Source organism: Zalophus californianus, chromosome 15 (assembly GCF_009762305.2).
Source record: "Zalophus californianus isolate mZalCal1 chromosome 15, mZalCal1.pri.v2, whole genome shotgun sequence".
NCBI lineage: Eukaryota > Metazoa > Chordata > Mammalia > Carnivora > Otariidae > Zalophus > Zalophus californianus.
The window spans coordinates 66,808,698-66,820,264 of NC_045609.1; the positions used below are offsets into that span (position 1 = coordinate 66,808,698).

General features: G+C 39.0%; 1 pseudogene; it reads right to left on the bottom strand.

Annotated features, from left to right (window-relative positions):
- Positions 1 to 4,094: 4,094 nt before the first annotated feature.
- Positions 4,095 to 5,138, bottom strand: LOC118356317 (annotated as a pseudogene).
- Between the last annotated feature and the right edge of the window lie 6,429 nt (positions 5,139 to 11,567).

The window sequence follows — 11,567 nt, forward strand, 5'->3', positions numbered from 1 at the left end:
AAAGGGGGAGAAAAACAAGAATGACCCCGGAAAAAGAAGTAAAGAAAAAGAAGAAAAATGACAATCTCCAGCAAAAATTCCTCCTCAACTTTAGTATATAGGAGAGGTTCCTGAAACCCTGTGTCTCTGATGGAGAAAAAGCAGGAAACCACTGTTACATGGGTGGGTGGGATGGAAGCAATTGATACTGAAGACACAGTAACCTGAGGTGCAGCCAACACCAAAGAGCAAAGGAGCATGTTTTTGGGTGTGGCTCTGGGGTTATTCTGTTGTCCTGCACTTCTTAGTATCCTATTAGGTCGAAGGAAAATAGAGAGGTCTTGAGTTCTAAAAAAAAAAAAAAAGAAAGAAAGAAAAAAGAAAGCATCAAGTTTTGTGTGTTTGGTAAATGGATTTTGCTTACTTACCTATCATAGAAGAAATTTCAGGATCTATAATCAGTCTTTGAAATTATTTGGTATGTGTTCTATTAAAAATGTTAAGTTAATTATACCTATTGTGATGGTAATCACATATCTCATATATCTGCAAGACTGATGCTATAGGGAAATTCATCACTCAGAAATATTGCCATATAACCAATTTCCTTTGGGATTCATGATACCAACAAGGATACAGAAACTACACTTGGCTCTACAAAACCTTATGGTCTGTGAAGGCAGGGGCTATGCTCCATACATCTTTTTTTTTTTATGTTATGTTAATCACCATACATTACATCATTACTTTTTGATGTAGTGTTCCATGATTCATTATTTGCGCATAACACCCAGTGCTCCACACAGAATGTGCTCTCTTTAATACCCATCACCAGGCTAACCCATCCTTCCAACCCCTTCCCTTTAGAGCCCTCAGTTTGTTTTTCAGAGTTCCGTACATATTTTTACAATAGATGTTATTTCAAATAGTAAGTAGAGAGACGTTTACAGAGGAACTTTTACTCAAAAATAATGAGATTCAGAAGAGCAGATCATCTACTTCATGAAGACAGGGGCAATGTCTACATTTTTTTTCTGCCGTGTCTCCAGCACTTGGCACATAATAAGTAATTAATATACACTTGTTGAGTGAATGAATGAATCAAGGAATAAATTAATTGAAACGGGGATTGTTAACCAATAGAAGAGAAGCCTGATAAAATTATGGGAGCTGAAGATTTTGACCTGTGGGAAATCGTTAAGCATATTATGTCTATCCTTGAGAGGTTAATCTAGGAATAGTGATTTTTAGGGAAAGAATTCAGTTCAACATGAGGGAGAATGCGCTATTGTAATTGCTCCTATAGTGCAGCTCCTGCTAATACATAGCCTCTCTGAATATGTGTCCATGTATATCTAATTAACTGTCCAGCAGAATTTTTGTCCCAAAGTAGTATTTTAGGGGTGCCTGGGTGGCTCCATTGGTTGGGCAACCGACTCTTAATTTTGGCTCAGGTCATGATCTTGGGGTCTTGGGCTCAGAGGGAAGTCTGACTGATGATTCTGTCACTCCCTCCTCCTCTGCCCCTCCCACTGCTCATGCACTCTCTCTCTCAAATAAAAAAATAAATCTTAAAAAAACTCAGAAAACAAAAGTAGTGTTTAATAAATGTTTGCATAAGTGCATATGTAAATAATTATTAGAACTGCTCACCCATATGGGAATAGTGAACCTCCTATCATTGTAGGTGTTGTAGAATTGCCCAAGTCATTATACAGCCTGGGTATGTAGCAAGAATGAAAGCATAGAGGTTGGATCAGATAACATGCAATGTCTGTCTGTATAATCTAACCTTGATCTTCTAGGATTCCATTAAATTAGAATATGTGTTTTCTCTGCATATGAAGTACTTTATCAAATTAGGGAAATCTACCTTCTCTGCCTTCAAAGCATTTGTCAAGGAGGCATAATTTCTTGATCTATGATGAGGAGGGCTAGCTCTGCTTCGGACAACTGGGCGAAGGAGTCATTGTTACACTGGAACTAACTCTAAAGGTCTTCTCCTTTATTCTTTCTAGATCACCTTCATCTTGACTGCAACCTCATTACCTTGATTTTCAAAGATTCAGGATGCTCAGGCCAATAGTAGAGTCCTTACTTGGGAACATAACTTAATAATTTTTTTTTTCCCTAAATGATGCCAGGTTGTGAAGCTTCTACAGAAAATTCACTATGGGAGCAGGGCCATAATCAATAGAATTCATATTATTAAATGTTCCATAAGTGTTGATCCTAAGTATCATCTAAAAGCTAAGTGTTGCTGAGGTCCATATAATGTGTGTATGTGCTGTCATTTTGGACAAATCAGCAAGGCTGAAAGAGAGCCTAATGGTTGTGTCCTTGGTGTCTGTCATCCTTACATGAGAGCTTTTTATTTGTGTGACAAAGTCACATTAATTGGATTTTTTCCTAAGTGGAAATATTTTAAATTTGGAAGGCATCTGCACAGCAAGCTCTCCCTTTCTACTCAGAAGAGATTCTCTGGTTTATAACAGTCCTTACTGATGATCCTTAATCTGCCTTGGGAATGACTGTGTGTCACCTGGACAATTGCAGATAGCTAACTTTTCATTTGAACTCCCATCCACATATCAATAGGCAGAAATGCAATATTAACTATTACCATTTATTCTTAACCTAAAGGATTTTGGAACATATTACAAACTGAGGGTTCTAGAGGGGAGGGGTGTGGGGGGATGGGTTAGCCTGGTGATGGGTATTAAAGAGGGCACGTTCTGCATGGAGCACTGGGTGTTATACTCAAACAATGAATCATGGAACACTACATCAAAAACTAATGACGTAATGTATGGTGATTAACATAATAAAAAATAAATTAAAAAAATTAAAAAAACAATGAACACATTAAAGATAAACTTTACAGAATGCAATGGGTACAGAATAATAAAAAATCGGTGAAGAATAAAAATAGTTAAAGCATCAAGTAGAGCCTCTAAGTAACATGGGTGCAACAAAAGGACACTCATGAACCAGATACTGAATATTATGAAAATATTATATGTTTCTCTTTAGCAAAATGAGTCAGAGCAGTAATAACTGGTCAGTTTTATAAAGCTCTTTATTTCATGCAATAGTGTTCACATTAAAGGTGTATCCTTCAGGTATTACATTATTTCCATATGACTTAATAGTCAAGTGACTTTCCCAGGGTTACTCAGTGAGCTCTTGACTGAAACTAAAGTGGTGATTTTTAAGCTCTTTGGGTTCTAAAGCCACAGCAGATATAACTATTTGGGTAAAAATTTGCTAGTTGCTTCTAAGAATTTTTGGATCCTTTCAGTTTATCCTTTGACTCCTTGCTAAGAATCCTTCCTTAATGAGGGCCATTTCCAATATTTTGGGGTGGTTGTTTCTTGGTCCAACTAATACAATATTAAGAGTTTAGTGTAGAAAAAAAAATTTAAATGGAGTCAGAGGGGATTGGATTCAGATAGTGTGTGTACATGTTTGAAGGCCATTTGCAAAATGAAATGTGAATGGCATCCTGAAAACACCTATCAAGCTTATGCTCCTGTTCTAGATGTTTTGGAAAGTAAGTGTAAGATGAGGATTAAAAACATCTATTTATTTTGCTGATATGTTCCTGAATGCAGGTCTGTGGGCCAGCTCCAGCCTTTGACAAGGCTTTAACCAACGACAAAAACGACAGCACATTAATTTTTCATAAAGCCAGTTTTAGGGATGTTCTATATTCTGAAAGTATGTCCTTCCCATGTTTCGATGATGACTTCTCCAGTGGCAACCCCTTCTGAAATATAAACACCTACCATAATCAAGGACAGATTTATTTTGTCACATTGCTCATTTTAAATCCCAAGTTGTATAAACTGAGTTTAGAATCTATGATTTTCAATTTTATTATCTGTAAAATGAAGATGGTAAGAGTAGTACAGGTGACCCTTGAATAATGTGGGTTTGAACTTCATAGTTCCATTTAAACAAGGATTTTTTTTTTTTCTTGCAAAAAGCTTAATTAGTTCCGTTTGGTCCACAGCTTGGGATGGGGCTTCAGGCTGGTTAAAAAGCCACCTAGTTGCTGCAGGCACCAGTTCAGGCAGAAGCTCTGACACCTCGGGGGATGCCAGAGGAACCCCTCAAGGGCTGCTGGGCTCTGGGGACTTCTGACCAAGTTTGACAGTGAGCCTTTCAAAAAGATACTCTCTTAACATATATTGGATTATTTGTTTCAGAGGTACAGATCTGTGATTCAAAAGTCTTGCACAATTCACAGCGCTCACCATAGCACATACCCTCCCCAATGTCTATCACCCAGCCACCCCATCCCTCCCACACCCCCACCACTCCACCAACCCTCAGTTTGTTTCCTGAGATTAAGAATTCCTCTGAAACAAATAATGCAATGTATGTTAAGAAAAAAAAAAAAAAGAAGAAGATAGCAGGAGGGGAAGAATGAAGGGGAGTAAATCAGAGGGGGAGACGAACCATGAGAGACGACCGACTCTGAAAAACAAACTGAGGGTTCTAGAGGGGAGGAGGGTGGGGGGATGGGTTAGCCTGGTGATGGGTATTAAAGAGGGCACGTTCTGCATGGAGCACTGGGTTTTATGCACAAACAATGAATCATGGAACACTACATACAAAACTAATGATGTAATGTATGGTGATTAACATAACAATAAAAAAATTAAAAAAAAGATACTCTTGCAACCCAGTCTGGGGGCCAGCCAGCCTGTAGGGGTCTCAGGTGGTCCTAATCTTCTTGATTAGTTTTTCCTCACCCAGCAAATGGTTCTCCAGGAAGTCACAAGGATGGGCATCTGTGCCAGAGGAACCCAGAGCATGCAGATCCAAAAGGGCCTGGTTTAGGTTCTTTCCCAGAACTATGGCAGCTTCCATGGAGTCCACCACTTTACCCCACTCATCTTGGGACAGCTTCTGTATGTCCTGGAAGAGGGTGTGGCCACCATGCTGGTTTTGCCTCTTTAAGAGACTCTGGCAGCCTTGCACTTCTCTTCCCCAACTCCAGAAAGATGTGGCCTGGCTCTCTGGAGCTACATTGTTGCAGTGGAAATAAAAGCCCAGAGAAAGGTAAGCTAGGAGGCATGCAGATGCATGGTGACCAGGGGCTGGAGCAACTCTATCTCAGTGGAATAATTCTGAGGAATCTGGGAGCTCATGATTGATCAGCAGTAAGCTCAAATAATGGTGTTGCCTGGTCCAGGAGGCAGAGGATGCCTGAGAAGATGGTTCCAAAGGTTTTGACGTGAAAAGAGGTTATAGGGAGGCTGGAGGATGGAAGAAGGGGCATCCCTTGGTCTGCTCCCTCCAAACAATTTTTGAAGCAAGAGACAGATCCACCAGGCCACTGGGTGCATTGCCTATATGCAGAGTTTTTACAGTACAGTGCTATAATGTATTTTCTCATCCTTCGATTTTCTTAATAATACTTTCCTTTCTCTAGCTTACTTTATTGTAAGAATACAGCATGCGATACATGTAACAGTACAAAATATGTATTAATTGACTTTTTATGTTACTGGTAAGGCTTCTGGTCAATAGTAGGATATTAATAGTTAAGTTTATGGGGAGTCAAAGGTCACACACTGATTTTTAACTGTATTGGGGGGGTCTGTGCCTCTAAATCCCCCCAACATTGTTCAAGGGTAACTGTACCTTCTTAGGATTACTGCATGGATTTTCTGGCACCACAACATGATTGGAATTTGGGAAAAGGTCTTATTCTGTTCCCAGTTAACAGTAAGGACTCAAAAATTGCAATTATTTCTACTAGCTGGTCTAGGATCTTTCTAGCACATGTGATTTCATAGCATTTGAAGGGATTTGCTTTTCAAATAGCTCTTATTTTGTGTATCACTGATAATGTCTCATTTCCTGATTACCAAGAAGGACTGACAGGTTTGGCCAGGGTGTGGCTGGGGAGACTTAAGGACACTGGTTTGGAGTCAGAAGGCCTGAGTTACCACCCCAGCCCCACAATTTACAAGCTCAATGCATTGAATGTCAGTTAACTTCTCTAATCCTTAGATGCCTTATATAATGCATATAACCAGACCTGCCTCATAAGGCTGTCAAAAGGACTAAATGAAGTGACCCCAGAATGTTCCCAGTGCATATCCCCTTACATGGTAGGTATTCATTACATGTTAGCCTGAATCAGGGGACAGAAGGAGTTCCCTATATGTCATTTCTACTATTTGATAATGGGGGCACCTCTTGAGTAGTTAATCACTTTCCTTTTAAGATTTAAGGTATTTGTGATTTACTACTGATGTTAGTCATCTTAATGTCTTGACTTCCTCTGTAATTACATGTGAAACTAGAGTTAAACCCTGAGGGAGGAAGTGGTAAGTATGGCCAGGTCCTTCAGTACCATGAACACAATCCCCCATGCAAGGGCAGAGCATCTTCCGTTGATGCAGGGGAGATGTCTGAACTTCTAGTGCAGTTTCTGGAATTTATGAGGTGTTTGATTACCCTGGTGAGGTGGACTGTCTTATTGATGAAACTATAGATTCTGAGTAGAGTCTGAAGAGTCTGCACCAGAATTTCCCAAAGAATAATGTTTGGGATGCCCATCCCAAGAAATCTTCACAAAATGGGTCCATTCCCTGCAACACCACATGATGTCACATTCAGGAGAGACAGGAGGTCCAAGCTCCATTATTAAGTCACTTAGGGGCTCAGGTTTGGACCATCTGCAAACCAGTGATCCCTACTTGCCTTATTTATTTATTTATTTATTTATTTATTTATTTATTTATTTATTTATTAAAGTGTAGGGGGAGGGGTGCCTGGCTGGCTCAGTTGGTGGAGCATGTGACTTTTGATCTCAGAGGTTTGAGTTCCAGCCCCATGTTGGGTGTAGCAGTTACTTAAAAATAAAATCTTAGGGCGCCTGGGTGGCTCAGTTGGTTAAGCGACTGCCTTCGGCTCAGGTCATGATCCTGGAGTCCCGGGATCGAGTCCCGCATCGGGCTCCCTGCTCAGCAGGGAGTCTGCTTCTCCCTCTGACCCTCTTCCCTCTCGTGCTCTCTCTCTCTCTCATTCTCTGTCTCTCAAATAAATAAATAAAATCTTTAAAAAAAAAAATAAAATCTTAAAGGGTGGGGCTAGAATCGATGTCACCCTAAGTCTTTCCTTAACTTTGATGTTTGTCCCTCCATGAATATATTTTCATCTACTGTTTTTTTTTCCCCCATAAAGTCACCAGAAAATGCTTTAAATTTCATTGGCATGACGTCTACATCATTGCCATATCAGCACAGGCAAATTTAAAAGACCCCTTTGATTGGTTCTCCCATGAACACCCAGTAATTATTTTCTAAGTCTTATCTTTCCTAATCCAAGCCTGTGTCTGCAGGAGGAAAAATAATAGTTAAATATAAGGAGGAAAGGTGAAACTACCATGAAATTTTAATTATGTTTGTCTGAGGGATTTCATATAATTTTCATATTCTTCCTTTTATGCCTTCTGATTTATTATTTTTCCTACAATAAAATGGATATTTGTCTTATGACTTAAAGGTCAAAATGAATAAAAATTAAATTTTTAATGTTCTGATATCATTTATCCTCCTTTGCCTTGCTGCTGCTTTCTCACAGGTAGCATATTTTTTATCATTAATATTTTACCTTATTTACTTCCATGTGATATTGATCTTCCTCAATTAGATTGTAAGCTCCTTTAAGACAGGACCATTACTAGGAAAAAATAATAATAATCCCATGACATATTTGTTGCTCACATATTTTTTCTTTTTCTTTTTTTTTGTAAATTAAAGAGAATGCACTGGGTGTTATATGCAAACAATGAATCATGGAACACTACATCAAAAAGTAATGACCATAATGTATGGTGATTAACATAACATAATAAAATTAAAAATAAATTAAAAATAAATTAAAGAGAGTGGAGTTTAAATTGTTCGAGTAAAATCTTCATAGGTTTTTGAATTGCTTTTTACTTAGAAATTTCTCTGTGCCTTAATTCTGTTCCATCATTTTATTCATGTTTTCAGATTTCCAGTTTTTTAGTGGTTTCTCAACTAGTGATATCTCTCTGCTTATTCCACACAAGATATAAATAAAGGTCAATGAACAGGAGTAAATGGGCAATGTAATAATTTGTGCTTTGCTTTACCAAAAGCCAGTCAGGCACCCTTTCTTATCCCACTCCTCTTCTTTCTTGCCATGGTGAGTCTAGCCTACACATTATTATTGGCATTATGACCTAGATTCTTCTGTCTTTAAGAGTTAGAGAACCCAAGACCTCCAAAGGAGAGGTTCTGATCTTGGTTGCCAATAGTATAAGGTCAGGAAAGAATCATGTGTACTCTTGGCCCTGGTGTCTTCTAAGTCTTCTGCTCTACTATGGACAAGAGCTATTAGTTGGTCCTCCTGTTGTACACTGGGAACAACAAGCTTATGGGATGCACTATAAATCTGTGGCCAGGTCCAGTATTAGGGTGAAGAAAATGAGGCCAAATCATCAAACATCAGGGTTCAAGCTTGTATTTATCTTGTATTGGTGATTTTGTTCTACATGAGTTATTTTGAATTTATTTTTAATTTTTTAAATATTTTATTAAAATTTTATTTCATTTGATTGCTGAAGTTGTTGCATTACATTTTGTCTTTTGTGCCCAGATTGGGCCATCATGTTCTCCTTAGCCAGAAGCTTGAAATGTGGCATTGCTTTCTTCCTTATAACCTCTGGGTTTCACAAAGATAATATTTCATAAGTTAGTATGGATTGATTGTCTTTTTTGAGGTTATTCTTGGATCCTCTGGAGGCTATATCTGCTACCATGAAGGTGCTGGAACATGACAGGGACCCCATTTCTCTTCCCACCTTGCTCTCCATTATATCTCTAGCACACCTAGCACAATGTTAGACACTTAGGAATGGCTCATGTAAAGTGTATTTGATGATTTTTATTTTTTAATTTTTTTTTAATTTTTTATTGTTATGTTAATCACCATACATTACATCATTAGTTTTTGATGTCGTGTTCCATGATTCCTTGTTTGTGCATAACACCTAGTGCTCCATGCAGAACGTGCCCTCTTTAATACCCACCACCAGGCTAACCCATCCCCCCAACCCCCTCCCCTCTAGAACCCTCAGTTTGTTTTTCAGAGTCCATCTTCTCTCATGGTTCATCTCCCCCTCCGATTTACTCCCCTTCATTCTTCCCCTCCTGCTATCTTCTTCTTCTTCTTTTTTTTTTTCTTGACATATATTGCATTATTTGTTTCAGAGGTACAGATCTGTGATTCAAAAGTCTTGCACAATTCACAGCGCTCACCATAGCACATACCCTCCCCAATGTCTATCACCCAGCCACCCCATCCCTCCCACCCCCCACCACTCCAGATGATTTTTAAAAAATGGTGTGTGTGTGTGTGTGTGTGTGTGTATGTGTGTGTGTGATATGGGGTACCAGACACACTATTATGAATTAAGAGTTCCAGTTAGTGAGAAGCCAGGACTCCAGTTAATAAGGCCTTAAATGGAAAAAAAAAAAAAGATGTTTTTTGATTTACTTATTTTTAAAGTAAGCATCTATTGTGCACGCTCCATGTGGTTACCATTTATTCTCCTTAGTGACCCTGTGAGGTCAGTCTTACTCTCACTCGTACTTTACTGACTGGTGCAAAGAGATTAACTAACTACCCAAGAGTACACAGTAAGTGGAGCCAAGAAATCTGCAGTCAGTTTGACTGCAGACCTAGTATCTGTAATGAATTAGCAGAACTGCCTCTCAGGTGTGCTGTAATCGCTATGTACTTTTCACTTTGTCTGAGAGCTCACCACTGTCTATGGCAGTGCGGTCAGCCCTCTCATCATATCTCATGTACACCACCTACCTTTTCTTAGGAAGCATCGAGTGTGCAGCACCTACTGTAGAATCTCTGTAGGTTTTTGCATTTCACTTCAGTCTCACCCACTGTAAGTGGGCAAAGGGAAAGACTAGATGGCTTTGTCCTTCAAGTTTATTTGAAAGAAGAGATTTTCTTCAGGTCAGGGGAGGTCTTTCCTTCCATTTTTAAGAAATAAAAGGTGAGAACAACAAACAAAAACAGCAAAGAGCAAATAACGTAATGATGTCCCCAAAGGGACAGCCCGGATAACCACTCTGGCTTTGAATTTTAAGTCTTCTTATCATTGTGACTTGACAGAAGGTTATGACAGCTATGGACTGTCACATTTGTGTCCCCCTAAAATTCCTATGTTGGATGTTCTAACCCACAGTGTGGGTGTATTTGGAGCTGGAGTCTCTAAAGAAATAAAGGTTAAATGAAGTCATAAATGTGGGACCCTGATCCAAGAAGATTAGTGTTATCAGAAGAGACACCAAAGAGTTCTCTCTCCACCCACTCTTCTCTTGAGTCCACACACAAAGGAAGTCCATGTGAGGATATAGCCATAAGACAGCCATCTGCAAGCCAGGAATAAAGTCCTCACTAGAAATGGGCCATGCTGGCATTTTGATCTTGGACTTCTAGCGTCTAGAACTGTGAAAAAATAAATTTCTATTGGTTAAGCTACCCAGTCAGTAGTGACCTGAACAGACTGATATAAGGGCTGACAATTACTCAGAGGATATATGTGCATATTTACATTTACTAATGTATTTAGGATACTCATGAAAACCAAGAGCTGGCTGGAGGTTAAGACTGATGTAAATTTCCTGTTTCCTTTGGAGAAGAGGCTATTTCTGCTCATTTCAGATTTATCCACATTCCTTAAGAAATATACAATGTTCTTCTATGTGCTTTTAAAAGAATAATAACTCCCTAATTTTCTTCCCTGTTGCTAGTTATTGGGTGTTCTGTCCCATCGGCCTGAATTGAGGCACTGGAGGGTTCTAATCTTTCTTCCTCCATGTACTAGTTCAGCAGTTTGGCGGAGCTATTAACTTCTCTCTATATAAGTTTATATTGGCTCAAATGCGTGTAATACGACTATCTCAAAGACCTATTGTGTACTCTCTACTTTACCAGTATGTTATGCTAAATAAGACTAAGTAAAAACATGCCTGTTCATGTTTTTCCCTGAAGACTTGCTCTTCAGCAGTTGCCTAAGGGAATGTGATGATGAAACCGAGTGCCCAGCCCAGTTGTCTTGCCAAGCCCCTTTTGCTAACCTTACCAGCTGGTTCCTAAGCATGGCCCAGATCTAAACTTCTCTTAAGAAGCAGGCATTTATTCACTGCCCAGTCTAGATGGCTAGGTCTTTAACTTCGCTTAGTCCAATTCTTAGAAAGGTTTATCTTGTCTGGCCTTTTTCTTTTTCTTTAATCAATCAGAATTATGCTCTTAATCAATAGGAATAGGACATATTTCAGAATAATGTATTATTTGATAATTCTAATCATACCAAAGTTTGGTCTCTCTGCCTTATCAGTACTTTATTTTGCAAGGATCTATACCGGTGGTTCTTAACCAAATGTGATTTTACCTCAAAGGGAACACTTGGCAATATCTGCAGACATTTTTGGTTGTCACACCTGGAGGGGGATGCTACTGGCATCTAGAGTGTAAGAGAGGCCAGGGATATTGCTAAACATTTTATTATGCAT